Here is a 19,472-nt window from a genome sequence, read left to right as displayed (position 1 = left end):
ATGCACGGTTTCATATCATAGACGTGCCATGGCACGACATCGCCTTTTGGTGAGAGTAGCTGGTCTTGTGTGGGCCGTGATTGCAGGCAGTGAGTGGATGCTGACCAGAGAGGGAGCCTTGGGTTTTTGTGTGTGTTGGATGCAGAAGTGGTGCTGATGTGTGGGGCTGGAGACAGTGGGGCTCGCCTACGACAATTGGCAGGTAGCAGCAGACAGAGAGTAGCCGGGCTACAGAGGAAGTGAAGAAGGGTTGCTGGTGTGGGCGCCCTCTTGGTTGATGCTATATATGTTTTTTGTTGAATGATCATCTGTCCTTCATGGTTCTGAGCTGTCTTATGGTGTGGGTGGGTGGCGAATGTTGAGAGAGTGTTCCAGCCGGTGGCTGGTGGTGCCCCGTTCGTGGTAGTTTTTCCAAGTTTGGGAGGTGGAAGAGCTATAGAGGCACGTTCTTTCTTCTTTTTTTCACCTCACATCCTTCTGGTGCCCCCACTGAGGAGTGGCTCTTTCTGGTATTGTTTGACTGAGGATTGCTCAGGGATTTCTCTTACGAGGGTGTATGCCCCAGAGTGAGAGATTGAAGGAAGGTGTTTTTGGGTTTTTGCTTGGGATTGGAAGTGAAGTTTGGGGGTTAAGATGATGTCTTACCCAGAGTTTTATGGTGGTCCGAATGAGGATGTGGTAGACTTCTTGGAAAGGATGGAGGTTGCATGTATAAGCAACCATATCAGTGAGTCGATACAGGTGTTGCGGCTGCTGAGCATCTGTTTGAAAGGAGATGCAAGGACCTGGTACAGAGCTTATGAGGAGTCGTTGAGGGATGCTATTCCACGCATTGAGATGACTGAGGATGGATTGAAGACAGCACTTAGCAACAGGTTCAAGAAGGTGGAAGACCCCGACAAGGTTTGGCATGAGGTGCAAGCTCTGACACAAGGTGAGTTTGAATCAATAGATGATTATATGAAGAAATTTTCTTTGCTATGGGAGACTCTATGCAGGGCTTTGGGAGAAAACCAGGTGCCGCCTGACATGATGAAGAAGAACAAGTTTGTAGCTGGACTTAAGAGGAGTATTCGCTGGAAAGTGGAACTGAAGAAGCCCAGGTCTTTTGAGGATGCGGTGGAGATTGCTAAGTCAAAAGATTGGAAACTGCAGCGGATGAATCAGCTGGGGATGATTCCAGTTGTAGCACAGCCGGAGATTTGTAGAGTGGAGGCTACACCTATGAGTGCAGTGATTGAGAGGATGAAGCCCACTGAAGCCCAAGCTAAGCAGATGGTGCCACAAGCTAGTCAGGGAGTACCTATGGTTCCTGCAGGTTCTGATGAGGGATTGCGGCAGGATATGAAGCAGATGGTTGATCTTATGAAAAATTTGAGCTTGAATTTAATGGGAAGTACAGGTGGTGGACGTGGTAGAGGCCGAGGTAATAATCCTGAGGGGGGAGATGGACAAGCAGGATATGGACGTGGTCGCGGTAGGGGTCGTCATTTCATTCCTACATGTTGGAACTGTGGTGAACTTGGTCATCTGAGTACAGATTGTGATAAGCCTCAACGTATGGGTGGTGATATGTACCCACTACCTTCACAGTTACCGGACAGGTCAAATGATTATGGTATTGATATCAGGGATCAAGCAGGTCTGAGTGGAATCACAGCTGAAGAGAAAGGTAAAACTAAGGTGATAGATGTGGTCACCCTTGAGAAGATGAAGGAAGCAGAAGCTGATGTGATGCCTTTAGGGAAACGGATGCCACAGGAAAGGGAAGGCAAGGATGCTGCAGGACCCAGCAAGAAGAAAGGTAAAGTGAAGGAAGGAGAGGATGTGAAGGTCAAGCAGAAGAGGAGGTCTCGTAGGAAGTTTCAGGTAACTGATTTTCCACTAGGGGGTGGGTAGGATATCTATGGTCTGCAGGAGGACATGGCTGGAAGGAAGGCTAACATTACTTTTGGGCAATTGATAGAGTTAGCTCCCAATTTGAAGCGTCAGTGGAAAAGACTTGTGAATCCGAGAGAGAAGGAGCCTGCCAAAGGGATAGTGACTGTTCTATCTGTTCAGGAGTTACCTGACATATGTCCTGTGGTGAATGTGTGGTATAAAGGGAAGAATCTGGGAGAGGCATACATAGATGGTGGAGCACAGATTTGTGTGATCACATTGGCAGCTGTGGAGAGGCTTGGTCTTGATTTCACTGAAGCATCTGGATTCCGAATTCGGCTGGCTAATCATCAGAAAGTCAAATGCTTAGGTATGGTTAAGGAATTAGAATTGGAAGCTTTTGATGTGAAGGTGCTTGTGGATTGTCATGTTATGCCTGCAGGAATGGGTGCATTCCCCATCATTTTGGGAAGACCATGGCTGAGAGCAGTGAAGGCTGTGCAGGATTGGAGGAAAGGGGTCATTACTCTGTATGACAGGAGAGGGGATAAGAAGCAGTTTAACATGGATAACCAAAATCCTGTCAGTGATGAAGAGGAAAGTGAAGCTGATTCGAGTGATGACACGACCAATAGTACCACTACTAGCGAGGGAACAGAGGATACTTCATCGAGTGAGGAGGATGCAGAGATGGATGCCCTGGTTATTGATGGAGAAGTGCTTAGTGATGAGGTTGCTGAACAAGAAGAAGCCATACATGAGGAATGCGAGGAGGTACAAATGAATCCTGAGCAAAGGTATGCATGTGATGTGAAAGAGCTTGCTTTTAAGTCTTTGAATGATGAACCTGTGTGGGATGAGTGGGAAATAGACAGTCTACAAGATGATGAACCTGAGTTGGAGCTGGATGACCAGATGTGCATAAATGTTAAAAAAGCCATGACCAGAATTAAAGCTATGAAGGAAGAGCAACAGAAGGCTTTGAATGATGCTGCTGTTATGGATGAATCTCTTGGTGACCTTGATGAAGATGAACATACAGGAATTGAGGTGGATGCTTTGGCAATGGTGCCTGTTGAAGAGGAGTTTGTTTTGCCTGTGGTAGCTGGTTTTGATGGTGAGGCTTCTTATGTGGATGGACAGGAAAGTGTTATGGAACAACAGGTTTTTTTTTATGAAGCTTTCATCAGTTTTTACCCTCAGCAGGAGTTGCTACACTGGTTCTCCGATATTGGTGCTGATCATATCAGGGATTTTGGAATTGAGATGAGACGGGATGGTGTGTATGTCAGGAGCTTTGTCTCGAGAGACTCTGGTGTTGTGTTGTGGGATATGGGATGGAAAATTATGCCTTGGGTGGATGATAGAGTTTCTTTGATCATTTGGAATAGAGATGGGTTGGTTACACTGTATGATGCTCAGAGGATAGACGGAGGGAAACGTGGTCATATGCTTTCTGCTGATCATAAATGATTCAGCAGGCTAGGGGTTGGGCAAAGTATGTCAGGCTAAAATCTGAAAGGTGTTTTTGGTCAGTGTACATATGGTGCGTGTGGTGTGTGAATAAACTTTGCCCTGAATGCCCTGGCAAGTGTACAGGCCGAGTGGTTTGGCAGAAAGCTGGAATATGCACGTGTTTTGTTTTCCGGAGCAGATGCTGGAGATCTGGAGTTTTATTGCAATAATGTGGTGTACGGATGGTTACTAAAAGAGGGTACCGACTGGAAATTGTCGGGTTTGGTAAGTTGAGGTTGATGATTCGAGATTGTGGGCAGATGTTGCATAATATTGGAAAGTCGTGGTGTTGCACTTGAACTTGAGAAGCAAGTTATTAAGGTTGGGATGGTGGTCATCATTTGTGGTTTTGGAGGCTTTTAAAAAATAAAAAATTTATATTATGTGGCCATTTTAAAGGAGAGCCAAGTGGAGTTCGTTGTGGATGGCCACCTCGACATCTAGAAGGTGGTGGAGAGCTGACGGGTGCTCTGAAAAAAGGAAGGGGAGGCCTATTGTAGAGGAGCAGAGCTGGGCAGAGAGAGAGGAAAAAGCTTGAGAGGCTCTGTGGAAGCCGCCTTGTGTGTGTGAAGGCCGGCGTAGGAGGGGGTCGTCGCCTTGCTGACAAAAAAGAGCCTGAGGTGCAGGCGAGTGGCGGCTTTTTGGTGTGGGGGGGCCTCGTATGGTTGGGCGTGAGGCGCTGTAGGTGGGAGACCAGAGGCGAGCTGGGGCCGCTGAGTGTGTGGCCGTCGTGTAGCAGAGAAGGGCTGGACCACCTCAGTAGGCGAGCGCTGGAGTGATAAAGAGGCGTGTGACCACACAAGCACAGAGCAAAGGACAGAAGTGCTGGGCGGCTCTGATGCGTGAGGCGACAACTGGCTTACAGGTGCAGAGAGGGTGAACGTGGAAGGACGCTGCAGTGGGCTGGCGTATGTGAAGCAAACTGGCCACTTTGGTGCGAAGGATAGCCTTGCTGGCGCTGAAACCAGAGGCAAAGAGGGAGAGAGAGCCTAGTGATTGGCGCAGCTAAGAGCTGGAGGCGCCTGGAACAGACGGGCTGGAAAGCAGCCGCCTAGTGATTTGAGTAAGAGGAAGGGCTAGTTGCTGGTGTGGGCGACTGGTTGTTAACAAAAGAGAAGGTGCCCAGTTTAGACTGCGAAGAAAGGTGTGAAGGCCACTTGGTTGATGGATGCAGAAGTGAAGGCTGGTGTGGGCCTTGTGTGTTGGTTATAAGTGGGCTGGAGTACAGCCGGGTGAACAAGAGAAAGAGGCTGCAGGTCTCTTGGGTGATGTCTAGTGTGGGCATCTGATTGAAGCAGCAAGAGAGGGCTGCTGTGAGGAAGGGTACGTGAGATGTGGCTTTGGGCTAGATATCTGAGGATGCTGCGGTGAGCAGTGGTTCGTGGTGCTGAGGATTGTGCAAGGCTCTAGTGGTTGGTGAAACTGCTGGTCACGACATACAGAGAGTGGGAGCTGCTGAGTGAAGGTTAGCTGGTGTGGGCGCCTTCTGGGGAGAGTAGCTGGTCTTGTGTGGGCGGTGATTGCAGGCAGTGAGTGGATGCTGACCAGAGAGGGAGCCTTGGGTTTTTGTGTGTGTTGGATGCAGAAGTGGTGCTGATGTGTGGGGCTAGAGACAGTGGGGCTCGCCTACGACAATTGGCAGGTAGCAGCAGACAGAGAGTAGCCGGGCTACAGAGGAAGTGAAGAAGGGTTGCTGGTGTGGGCGCCCTCTGGAGATTACAGGGACCGGGAGAAAGAGGCTTGGTTGTCAGACGCAAGGGTGTATTCCCTTGGCAGTAAATCTTGGCCAGAGTCCTGGTCTTTGGTGTATTTGCTGAGTTTGTACATGGTTGATGCTGTATATGTTTTTTGTTAAATGATCATCTGTCCTTCATGGTTTTGAGCTGTCTTATGGTGTGGGTGGGTGGCGAATGTTGAGAGAGTGTTCCAGCCGGTGGCTGGTGGTGCCCCGTTCGTGGTAGTTTTTCCAAGTTTGGGAGGTGGAAGAGCTATAGAGGCAGGTTCTTTCTTCTTTTTTTCACCTCACACCAACCTTTGCTGAATTGCGTTATTATCAGCCATCTTTCAAGCACGATAAAGAATGTGACCACTACTCTGATACCACTTGTGACACTCCCACTCAATAATAATAATACAATTCAAGAAAATAAAACTTGCACAAATTTTTGAGGTAGAAAGAGAACAATTCTGTATGTAATCAAGAAATCTTACAATAATCTGATATGAAGCACTCTTGAAGGAATGCATTCGAACCACCCCCGAGCTATCTCACTCGCACTCTCACTCTTTTGAAAATCTTGCACTCACACTCGCACAGACACTCTCAGTCGCACTCTCAATCTCTTCTTCTATTTTCTGTGTATTCCTCTTTTTCACATCAAAAGCCAAAAGTAGCCCCTTTTAGAGCTTTCTCGATCCGCATGCCATATTTTTATCTTTTCTCCCTTTTGGAAGAAGCGTGTTTGGGAAGCTTTCTTCATATGCGGTCATCATTCCCATGAGATTATGTTTTCTTTTAACACTGGGAAAACATCCCTTTTCCATGGTGTGCCATTTGTGCCTTGGTGATATGATGAGGATGCTCAAAAGCTCATCTCAAACATTCCATCCTCTTCTTCAATTTTGTATCTCTTTGTCCGAGGCTAAATATTTATTCTTGACCTCCATTTAGGGCCTCTAATGTCTCGACACAAAAATCTAGACACATTTTTAGCACAAAACGACTCAAAACCCACTTTGGAGTCACCAAATGGATATGAAATAATGTGAATCACAAAGAGTTCACTTGAGCAAGTTGTTCTATGTACAAAACAAAAACACTCTCACACAACAAACTTTGCCTAATTGAACCTCTAACCTATTAAAAAATCACTCATCACAAAAATGGGAACTACCTTAAAATGACCAAAAGCAAAAATTTCCTGCAACACAAAATTTTGTCAAAACACATTAGATATCCTTAAAAAATATTCTACACACTTTCTACAACAATAATTTATGAAAAATATTTATATAAAATTAGGAAGCGTCACAATTGCCCCTCCTTGAGAACTCTGTCTTCCTCAGAGTTTAAATGAGGAAAACTCCACATGCAATGAATCTAAGTCTATCCACAAATCATCTTCTAAGGGATACATGTCCATATTAACCAAAACTTTGACTATAGCCCTATTTCTAAGTTGCCTTGTTCTTGTATCCAAAATGAATTGAGGTTCAACCCTCAAACTCCCATCTTCCTAAATCCTAAATTTGTCCTGCAAACCATCAGAAGGATTAGCAACATAACTTTTCAATAAACTCACATGGAAAACAGGATGCACTTTTATATTGCTAGGCAATTCTAGTTTATAAGACAATGTTCCCACTCTTTTTAAGATTTTAAAAGGAAGAACGAAACGGGGTGAGAGTCTCCTATCCTTTCCAAGAATCAAGTTACTCTTCTTAGGAAAGACTTTCAAAAATACCATATCACTGACTTTAAACTTACTAGGTGCATGCTTCTTGTCATAATAAAGTTTCTGTCTATGTTGAGCCTTCTTGATACACTCCCTAATAGTCTTAACTTCCTCATTCATCCTCTCCACCATTTGTTTGGAAACCTAAAAAGTTCACCGATGTATAACACTTTTGTCCATAAACGGCCTCGAAAGGTGTCATTTGGATGGATCTATGCCATGAACTATTGTAAGCAAACTCGGCTAAAGGTAAGAGTTCAATCCAATTAGTTTACTTTTCATTGACATACATTCTAAGAATATCCTCTAGCACGTAAACTTTGAATCCCTATTAGACACTATACTTTGACGCATACCATGCAAACAAAAAGTTTCTTTCACAAACAACTTGGCTATCTTCTTCATAAGAAAGAAGTGAGCCATCTTCGTCAAACGATTGACAACTAAAGAGATAGTGTCGTATCCTCCTCTAGCAAGGGGAAATTTAGTGATCAATTCCATTGTAACTGATCCACTTCCTAGAAGGAATGTCTAAAGGTTGCATTTGACCTCGCATTCTATGTTGTTCAATCTTCACTTGCTACCAATACAAATATTCTCTAATATAGCATTGGACATTACTATTCAAACTAGGCCAAAAGTAAGGTTTTCAAACCTTACTATATGTTTTGTTATATCAAACGTGTCCGGAAAATGGTGCATCATGACAATCATGAAGAATTTTGGCCTTAAAAGATGATTCACTAGCCACACAAAGTCTCCCATTATAGTAGAAGTTTCCCTTAACCAAACGATATTTTCTCTCAACCCTCTCAGATGGAGTCTTTGCAATTCTCTCTAGGATGCTCACATAAAAGGGATCTCTCTCAATTTTAGCTCTAATGTTTTTGATTATGTCTGACCTAAATGAGAGTCAAGGAATTAATCAAGGGTCGCCTACTCAAAGCATCAGCCACCTTGTTCTCCTTACCCTCAATGTATCTAATCTCAAAATAATACTTGCATAGCAGGTCCATCCACCTCCTTTGCTTATTGTTTAAACAATCGTTGAGTGAATAGATATTTTAAACTTTGATGATTAGTCTGAAGTTCAAACTTGACACCAAGTAGGAAATGTCTCCAATGCTTAAGGGCATGCACAATTACACCTAACTTGCGGTCATGGGTAGGATACTTCTCTTCATAACTCCTAACTTTCCTTGACTCATATTCTACTACTCATCCATCTTGAGAGAGAACACACCCAATTTGTGTTCTAGTAGCATTGCAAGTTACTGCTACAAAAGGTTTCCCCATTTCTGGTATTTTCAAAATATAGTTCTTAGCAACCTTAGCTTTCAAAGTGTCAAAAGCTACTTGACACCTTTCATCCCACTTGAACTTTTTTTCTTGTTTGGTGAAATCATCGGTCAATCGAAAAGCTATCTTAGAAAAGTCTCTAATGTGTTTTCTCTCAAATTGTGCCAATCCTATGAAACTGCTCACATCTGTCACACACTTGGTTGTAGGCCATTCCATAATCACTTTAATCTTCTCGAGATCTATGTGGATACCCTCCTTAGAAATGACACGGCCTATATACACAATCTTGTCCTTACCAAAGAAACACTTTCTCATCTTTGCATACAACTTGTGATCCCGCAACTTTTGAAGTGTTTTCCTAAGATGAATTTCATGATCTATCCATTCTTTGAATACATAGAAATATCATCTAAGAACACAAGAATGAAATTATCCATGAAACACATTATTCATAAAACGCATGAAAGTAGCAAGTGCATTAGTCAATCTGAAAGGAATAACATGAAAGTGCCCTTAGCAAGTCATAAATATAGTCTTAGGAATGTCTGCTTCTTTGATGTAAATTTCGTGGTATCCATATTGCAAGTCAATCTTGGTAAAGATAGAGGACCCACTCAGTTGACTCAACAACTCATCTATGTGAGAGAAAGGGTACTTATTCTCAATGGTCAACCTATTCAACCCTCTATAGTCAATGCAAAGTCTATAAGTCCCGTCCTTAAAAAAAAAAAAACTAGACTACCCTAAGGAGAAACATTAGGTCTAATGAAACCCTTTTGCATCAAGACATTCAATTGAATCTTCAACTCTCTCAACTCATCCATATTAAACCTATAGGGTGCCCTAGAGTAAGGTTGGGTTCATAGTTCTACTTCTATAGCATGATCTAAGCCTCTAGGAGGAGGCATCCTAGGTAGGTAATTGAGAAAAACATCATGATATCCATCAAGGAGTTTCTTCACATACTCGGGATGGTCTTCCTTCTCTGTCTCTTCCTTAAGCTCATCGAGACAAAGATTAAGAATGTCTCACACCCTTGCCTAATCCCTCTCAAAAGTTTCATGGTCGAAATTAGAAAGGCCTCACTATTCCTCTCCTCCCCTGAATTACTTGGGTTTCTCCCTCCTCTCACTAGCAAAACTTACAATCCTATCCACACAGTTAATGAGGGCTTTGTTGGAGACTAACCAATCCATCCCAATTATTGCATCACACTTACCCATCTTGATGGCATAGAAGTCTTCCTTTCAATTCCTTCCCGCTAAGTTAAAGGATAAGTTTTCTAAGAACCCTTAGGTGTAGTGCGTTTTCCCATAGTGGCAAGTTGGACAAGCCTCTTTACTTTATTTCCTAATCTTAAGTGTTGTGATTTCACAAGTTTTGGAGAAATAAAGCAATGAGTGCTACAAGAGTCAACTAAAAATTAAACATCTCGATTTCTAGTCTTTCCTTTTATTCTTATCAAATGTTGAAGCATGTGCATGAGATGTAGAAGAAACCATACATTTCATTATAGATTTAGGCAACTCACCTTGTTCTCATGCTTCTTCGATTGTTGGATATGTCTTAGAGTCAACTTCGCTTTCATCTTCGGTCTAGTCCCAAAATTGAATTTACCCAAAATTGAATTTAGCTTTGTTCTAGCACTTAAATATGTGATGTCCCTGCTCCCCACATCTAAAGCACAACCCGAGCCTCCTTGGTCGCTCAATGAATTGGGGATCACTCTCCCATGTTTCTGGTTGATGGTTTCCCAACATTCTGACTAGTGGACTGATTCTGATTTGAAGAATTTTAAAAATTTAGATTCTTCCTACACCCCACTGATTATAGGGCGCAGATCCTTGGTTTTTTCCACTATCATAATTTTCATCTTTTTGTTGCATATTACGCCATCTTGAAACTTGGAATCATTAGAAAATTCAAATCTACGTGGAATACGTGAGTTTTGAGTGAAAAACTTGAGGACGATGGCCCATTGGAATTAACCTTGATTTTGCAGCCTTTCTTTCATTGTACGCTTCCATCCTTTCAAAATTTTCAAATTTGGATATAGCATCTAAGAAATCCCACGATTGTGTTCCCTTCATCAGGGGATTTCTAATTTTTGAGCAAAACCATCTGAGCATTTGAGCAAATTGGATCAGAATGTAGTTTTTTTGTGTCAAAGTTTATGAAAACAATCCAAGTGTATGGACCCCTTTTGTGAATAAAGGGGTCATATTGCTTAAGAAAAGAAATGGATATCCTCATTTCTGACTAAACAAGTTTTCTAACTCTTGAAGTTCATGAAATGAGGCCATGATTATGAAACCGTTTTGTAAATGAAGGGTCCATATTGCTCAATTAAAGAAGTGGTTATCCTTGTAAACTAATAAACCACAACAACCAGTTTTGTGATTGTAAAATCATCCTACAAGGCTTCCCATCATGAAGGTGTGCAATCTGCAAAAAGTATTATTATAATAGTCCTTTCAAATTTTGTTCAACATCATGAAGGTGTGCAATCTGCAAAAACCAGGCCTTGAGGCATGTAAGATAATGCTGTGTAGATCTCTTTTGTACTCAAGTTAGCTTGGTGACCAAAAATATTATCTTTTCTATCCATATAAGTTAATATGTAAATAATATAGCCCAATTTTAAGTCAAATACACTCACAATATTTTCTATTTTGCTATTGTTGTATATTCCAATACATGCTCACATTATTTCAAATAAGTTTTCTACCTATGCAAATGAAAATGAAGACATGATTTATCACATAGAAGACATGTTCAAACTTTTGTGATGTAAAATCATCCTTCAAAATGTCCTACCACAATTATCAAGTGGAGAATAATTAGCACACTATCCTTGTGGTTCAAATTACTCATGGAAAAAATGATTTCTTATATCCAATCCAAGGTACAAAAGGAAATGTAACAAATATAGCCAAATTTTAAGTCAATATTTTACACTCATAGTTTGGTATTTTGCTACTACTAGATGTGTTGAGTTCATGTTATTTCAAATAAGTTTCCTACAAAGCGTCTTGCCACAATTATCAACAAGTAGAGAAACAAACCAAAAATTTACACAAGGAGAAATGCAAAAGGCCCCAAAAACATTGTTCTTGTGGTTCAAAATCTTCATGGAAAAAAGGATTATTATAGATATCTTTTCATTTTGTATTCAACATCATGAAGGTTCAGTCTTCAAAAAAATACCATTTTTGTGGTTCAAAATCCTTATGGAAAAAGGATTATTATAATAGCCCTTCCATTTTTTGTTGACCATCATGAAAGTACAGTCTCCAAAAACTAAACCTCAAGGCATGCGGGACAATGCCTAGAATATCTCTTTTTCACTCAAGGTGGCTTGGTGAACAAACATATTATTTGTGCTATCCAATCCAAGGTATGAAAGGAAGATGTAATAAATATGTTTGCATGGAATATAGGCATCCGATTTGCGGAATCGTCCAATGAAGTCTTCACAATTGCAAGAAGGAAATGGAGAAATGTCAATCTTGTATTCAATACCTTTTTGCATTGATCCTTCTGTAGAAACAATGAACTCAGCATGCTCCATGGCCTTCATGAATATAGGCATCCGATTTGCGGAATCGTCCAATGAAGTCTTCACAATTGCAAGAAGGAAATGGAGAAATGTCAATCTTGTATTCAATACCTTTTTGCATTGATCCTTCTGTAGAAACAATGAACTCAGCATGCTCCATGGCCTTCACGATTGTTGCGTCCTTAACAATGCATTTCATGACCAATGACCTCTGAATTCTATCTTCCATTTCTTTGGAGATTTTGTTTCGCCATCTGATTGCTTTGCCATCTCGACGCCGAGGTCGATCTTCATGCAATACTATTGTTTCATCATGGGCTTAAATTGGTGAAGCATAACTTGCACCCACCATCGGAGTTGACACTCCTAATATGACAAACCCCGATTTTGTCAACCTGGCAATCTCTGCACTTGTGTTCCTGATTGAACCTTCCACCTTCCTGGTGATGGTCCTGGAATACCTGTAATGCTAGTTGATGGCTTCCACATGTGGGTTACATCATTTCCACAAAACCAAATCATTTGGGAGCGCACTCCAATTGGTGTTTGAATCCTCCCAAAGAATGATGGTGCAACAACGCCACGTCGATTTTCACGATCCTTTATATTGACAAGCTTGTTACATTTTCCTCCTTGTCCAAGCCAAGCCTGGCAACGGACTTGGCTTGTTTACAGGAACTCTTCGTAATGCCCAATTTGCATCATGCACTTCATATTCTTGTACACTCTTGGAATCATCATCCTCAAAACTCTCTATTGCAAATTTAGTACTAGATTTTGAAGACATGGAGTATCTTTTCTTATTTGCATAACTGTACTCAGGGCGGTGACTATCATCCTCACATATATTTGAAGGCATTGACTTTGGCCTTTTCCTTCGCACGGTCTTGTCATCTCCATCATTAAAACATACTTCAGATGCAACACCCATTTCCTTTGCAACATCACTTGTTAGATCAACAACTGTTTTGGCACTAATGTCAATTCGAGATTTTGAAGATCTTTTTTTTAAGGTCTCCAGACTTGGCCCACTTCCGATAAACTGGCCCTTCAAAAAAGATGTGTATCTAGCGCTTTGTAAAATTGCATTTGAGAGGTCACTAATAGAGGCATTGTAGAGACCAACATATTTGACATGGTTCAATCCAGCCCTCCAACTACCATGAATAGACTGCTAGATTTGTTCGAGGTATCAAGTACTTCTCGTTATCTAACATACTCTGCAGAGATATTGTAATGGCAAAATTACATTATTAACATGACAAAAAAAATTCAAGAGAAATACAAAACCAACCTCTATAATGTAGTGGCCCCAATGGGAAATCCTAGCATGCCACCATGCAAACCAAGTTTCAAGCCGTGGCAAGTCTGAGTCACTTGCATGGCCTGCATTCCACCATGCCCTTAGGCTTCTCATTTCGACTTCTGCAGCTTGCTCTGTAGAGGCATCCTTCCAGCGTCTACATCGGATTTTAAATTCCTCTTGGCTGCCAACTTTTATACATGCCTTTGCATGGGAATGAAGACTTTGCTCCCAATGGAAAAGGCAAGAACGCTCTTTCCCTTCCATTATATTGTCAGGGCCACCATTGAAAGTGGCACGTACAGCTCTCCAATTGGCTTGGGCCTCATCTGCCATGAACCCTTTGAATTCAGCATTGTCAAACCCTTTTGAAACCATTACTTTGTTGAGAGTATCCCAAAATAGAATTTGTGCGTCAGTATCTTCCACCTTGAAGTCACAAGTTGCAATTGTTTACAACTCTTGGATAAAAGGATTATACACATGGCAAGCCATGGTAGTCTAATCTTTCATTCGCTTCACAAAGTCAAACAACACCCAACAATGACCCAGTTCTCCTCCAGGTCTCATTTTATTTACCAAATCAACCCCTGAACCAAAACCTTGGGTAGACATTTTAAATACATGACACCTGCTGAATGAACTATGTTGCAATTGTCCTGGAAACACTACACTTTGGAAATAATTATATCTACAATGTCTTTTCAAGTATAAAATTCCATCTAGCCCATCTGACACAGGTCAAGAGTCACGTCGACCCTCCTCAATCCATCTTGATAATCTATACACAGACATAAAGTTAATCAATATTCATTGTGATAACATAATTTAATAAACCAATGCAATAACAAATGTTATGGTAATTACCTTCTTTTGTCGAGCAAAGGTTCACATTATTTTAGCAAATCTTGTAGCTCAACATCCGACATCTTAATCCCATCTTGCACATTTTTAGACAATAAAGTTTCCAGAATAATGTCTTGGGACAATTATATTTTGTATCCCTTTAGGGCATACAGCACCACCAGCCCTCACCATTTCAGAAACTTTGGTTTTAATGGCATCCTTTGTTCTTCTAGTCAAACCATCTCCAACGAGATGATTATGATGGCCATGGTGTATGAGTGCACGAGTAAGATTCACACCATCTCTACATTCTCGCATGCAGAGTAACATTTCACAGTAACATCTCTCCAAGCAAATTGGTGGACGACCACAATGTATACATGATAAGGAGCCATACATGATAAGGAGCCATATGATTCAATTGACACGTTTGCTGGGGCCACTCTAATCAATCTCCCATCCCATTGTGTCTCATTCTCTATCCCAATTCTTTTTTTATAACCACAAGTTGCATTTATACAACGGAGGTGACCTCTACATTCCTTTCTACGAACCACACCAGGAAATACTATATTTGTTGTAATAGGATCACTCCAAACATGACCATCAAATTTTGACTCCGTACCTTTTGTGCGATGTTTCATTGAAGTAGCTGGTAGCTCAAAGAAAACATCACCATCATAAGTAGAAGGCAGCTCATCCACAGTGACGTGCATTCCAACCTTCTCATAGGCCTCACGCAATCTGTTCTTTATAGGTAGTTGCATAATAATCTCAATGACACTATGTTGTTTGTCATTCTCAATGTTGCTAGCTAAATCATGTTTCCTTGCCTCATCATTTTTGTTGCAAACAGAGTAGAAATCTTTTTTGTTTTCGTGCACTAGAGTCTTCTGAAGTTCATTGTCATCAAGCTTGAATCTTTCTCCCTTCACGGTGAAAATATCACCAAACTGCGCATCAAGGTGAAACATTTTGTATCCATCGTCATGGACTTCGTATTGCAGCTCCATTGTCAAATCAGACCCATTATCACCAAAGTGCTGATGGACAGATATGGACCCAAGTGTGAATTGAAAATGGCTAGCAAGCACCATCTCTGACAACACTCCTCTACCTATGGAAGTGCGAACAAACATATGCAAAGATCTATCCTCATTCTGAATTGTGATAGATTCCATAAGAACAGAATGGTTGAGCTGTGCAACTCAATGAGATGAAGTCCAAAGGGTGAGATCAAGAGCAGAGTGTTCGTTTCAAGAACTCATTTGAAACAAGAGTCTGTCACAAGAAAAAATTCTCACAAATGCTTTGCACACACTGCCCATTGTTTATACTCACAACTTTGTAAGATAGGTATTGTGAAAGTCAGCACAAGTGTGACAATGGTACTGAACCATGATGTAAATTTTAGCCATCATTTGTTAACAACAATACTATAATACCATGGACTCTTAGACCTTTTAATCCCCAACCTTTCTTTGACACGTATGGGAGTTATTGCAAGCCATTCTCGCTAGCAATGACATTTCATTATTGCTACATAAAGTTGATAGATAGATATAAATTATAACTGTGGCGAACAAGAAATGGTTGGTTAGCACATCTCTAACCTTTTGAATATAAATTATGATGTTAAAAATATGCCGAAAGACTGTTTCATCGATTAAAGGGGTCTATTGGACTCTATCTTGCATCAATTATTAATGAAAGGTAGAGGCCAATAGACACCTTTCGTCGACGAAAGGGGTCTATGAGCCTCTATCTTTCATGAACCATTAATTAAATATAGAGGTTAATAGACCCCTTTCGTTGACGAAAGGGGTCTATTGGCCTCTATATTTAATTATTCTCTCCAAAAGGGGTCTATTGGCCTCTATCATTAATTGAATATTAATCAAAAAGATATTTAATTGTATGTCGACCTCACACAATAAAATTATCAACCTCACAATTATGAAAAATTATCAACCTCACACAGTAAAGATGTTTAATTAAATGATCACTCATCATTGCTGCATTCTCATTAGCAATCAAATTCGTATGATAATCATTATAAGTCATGGTTCCTATTAACATCATAGTTTGGTAGCATAGATTGTAATTAAAGCCAATAGACCCCTTTCATCGACGAAAGGGGTCTATTGGCCATTCATTTTCATGAGAGCCCTTGGATGAATTATGGATTGGATCTCGACGAAAGGGGTCTATTGGCCATTCATTTTCATGAGAGCCCTTGGATGAATTATGGATTGGATCGGCCATCGCCGCCTCTCGAGCTCTGCGGCACGCCGCCCTTGCCCTCGTGACTCGCGACCCACCCGCACGCCGCCCCCCTTTCCCGCGCCCTCGTAAGGGGTCTATTGGCCTTTAAATTTTCTTAAGGGCTCATGAAAATGAAAAGCCAAAATACCCCTTTCGTCGACAAAAGGGGTATTTTGGCCTTTCATTTTCATGAGGAAAAAGGGGCCCCAAATTTGAAAAAAAAACGTTTGTCTTAATTCTCCTCATTAGTCTCTTAATACACCAACCATAAATGCCATAACTTGAACTGATATCCCTATCAAAAAGCGACTTAAAACTTCAAACAACAATTTTGTTTTTTTGCAATTGTGTTAGCAGACACACGATATTTTCATGAAATTTTTCATAACAATAAAATCATGAGAATCTTACACAAATAACAAGAAGACGGTATCCTTAAATGACCGACAAATCTGCGGCACGCCGCCCTCGCCCTCGTGACTCGCGACCCACCCGCACGCCGCCCCCCTTTCCCGCGCCCTCTTGTCTCTCTGTACTCTAGGCTCTCATGAAAATAAATGGCCAATAGACCCCTTTCGTCGACGAAAGGGGTCTATTGGCCTTTAAATTTTCTTAAGGGCTCATGAAAATGAAAAGCCAAAATACCCCTTTCGTCGACGAAAGGGGTATTTTGGCCTTTCATTTTCATGAGGAAAAAGGGGCCCCAAATTTGAAAAAAAAATGTTTGTCTTAATTCTCCTCATTAGTCTCTTAATACACCAACCATAAATGCCATAACTTGAAGTGATATCCCTATCAAAAAGCGACTTAAAACTTCAAACAACCATTTTGTTTTTTTGCAATTGTGTTAGCAGACACACGATATTTTCATGAAATTTTTTATAACAATAAAATCATGAGAATCTTACACAAATAACAAGAAGACGGTATCCTTAAATGACCGACAAATTTTGGCATCGTTTGGGTGGCCCCCCTTTTTCCTCATGAAAATTAAAGGCCAAAATACACCTTTCGTCGACGAAAGGGGTATTTCGACCTTTCATTTTCTTAAGAAAATTTAAAGGCCCCTTTTTCCTCATGAAAATGAAAGGCCAAAATACCCCTTTCGTCGACGAAAGGGGTATTTTGGCCTTTCGTTTTCAATCTTCAACGCCTTTCGTTTTCAATCATCAACGCTCTGCCTCCCTCGCCCTCGCTCTGCCTTTCTCCTTCCCTCCCTCCCGATCAGGCGTTCCCTTGGCCGTTCGGTGCATCGCGGTATACAAATCATGAGGCACACATACCACACTTGTATGGTCTCAAAGGAGCTGGCCTTTGTACAGGTGGTTTTGTGACTTGAACATTTGGCTCATCTTCCTTATCGTCATATCAGTGAGAACCTCCATATCCAATGGTTAGTAGGCCGCGATGAGTGAGAACTCCTCCCCATGTGTGGACGGCTTCTCAACCTGAAACACGTAGCGCTTGGTGTCATGGCCACGCAAGTCTGAAGTCCGCACCACCACAAGCAGTGAAAGGTATGCACACGTCAGAACTTGGCTATTGAAGTCTTTTTGTTCGCAATTCCGCTCTCTGTGCCCCAGCTTCGTATCCCTATTGAGTTGGAGTTTTAGGGATATTTCTCTCCGCTTTCTTTTTGCCTTTGGAATCCGCTTCCTCTTCATCTGACTCAACATATTCAGAGGGTACTTCCTCTGATTCTTTCTTTAGATTGGTTATGGAAAAATTGAATAGATCAAGGCCCTTGCTCTTTTGGGTCAGTTTTTGGAGATTGCTCTTTTGGGTCAGGCCCTCTTGTAGATCTTTTTATAATTGGGGGTGGAGCAAGCCCTTTGACCGTTTTCACCTGATGATTTACCTTCTGAATGAGCTCCACTTGAGCAAGTGCCGGCGGAAGTTCATCTACCATCTCGAGGGCATGGTAGGCTATCCTTGTGAGCATGGGCCCCGCATTCATGTACTTTTTATTTCTGTCTGAGTTCTTCAGATTTCCTTCCACTAGCTTCTCATATATGTATTCAGGAAAATCACATCGGACCACTTTGTTCTCTGACATTCCCATTGCCATGACCACCGCCACATGTCTAATTGGCTACGTATATCGGGGTGTCATTAATTATGGATTCTTTCAATTTGTTTTGCATATCTTTATACGCGACCTCCAACAATGTGGTGCACATGGCATAATAGGATGGAATTATAGAGTTTTCACCATGATTGCAAGGATCTATGCCATGAAGGATAATGAAGAATATTAAATGATAACCTAGAGCAGCATACTATGTTTGCAGCATCAACTTGGATATTTTGAAGTTCGATACCTCTCAAGGCTTCTATGATTGTTGGTTGCCTATTTTGAGTAGTAAAAGAGACTCAGTAGGAGTTTTATGATCAAGATTCTTTGTGCTTTCCCCCAATATCTCCCTTATGATATTAGGGAGGTATTAAAGATGTTTAAAATGCAAAAAAACATGTCTTTTCTAGTCAGTCATTGCAAATTGGTTGACTAGATTATTATTGCACAGTGAACATATATACCAAGCTGTATAAACAAAATACACTGTGTGGTTTAAGGGCACATCACATTGTTTTCCTATACACCACATGATATTGACATATGTACGCATAGTACTTGGAGATTTTTCGCTTCCCTTTTAGACACATGCACTATTATGAAAATAAGGCAAGGAGACGAGGAGGCCTTAGGAGACACAACACAGTATATTCGAGATATTGTACGCTTTTAAGGTTAATAACTTGTTCTTGTGTGCTTAATAACTTTTTCTTGTACGCTTTTGTTGTCCAGCTAGTCTCCTCAAGCCCCATCATCTCGTCAAGTGCAACTTCAATTAGCAGCATCACGATCAAGCTTCAGGTATTTTCTATTTTGAAGCCTCTTGGGGTTTCTTTGTATGCTATTGAAGTAATGCTGGGACTTAATTGACCTTGTAAGTTTATTCTATGCCATGCGATGACTTCTTTTTTTAAATGCATCTTTGTCACATTGGCAGGATGGTAAAATTAAGAACTTCTGAGAGGAGGGGGAGAGGTGGAAGAGGAGAACGAGGAGGCAAGAGAGGTGGAAGGACAAGTAGCAAGAGAAGTTTGCAAGTGGAATCTACACCAAATTTAGAGATTCAAAAAGAGGTTGAAATTGAAGTTGAAGAGGATAAGGAGATGGAAGACTTTGAAGACACTACTATAATTGTGGAGGAATCTTCTAAGAAGAGAAAGAAAGAGGATAAACAACTGGATGAGGAGTTTGAGCAAGCGTTTCTTGCTGCACTTGATATTGGCCAAGGGAAGGATGTTATTGAATCTCTTGCAATCAATCCTGGAAAGATTG

This window comes from Cibotium barometz, chromosome 12 (genome assembly GCF_041138505.1).
Source record: "Cibotium barometz isolate CiBa-2024 chromosome 12, ASM4113850v1, whole genome shotgun sequence".
Taxonomy (NCBI): domain Eukaryota; kingdom Viridiplantae; phylum Streptophyta; class Polypodiopsida; order Cyatheales; family Cibotiaceae; genus Cibotium; species Cibotium barometz.
The sequence above is the reverse complement of the archived record's forward strand: the minus strand, read 5'-3'. Positions refer to the sequence as shown.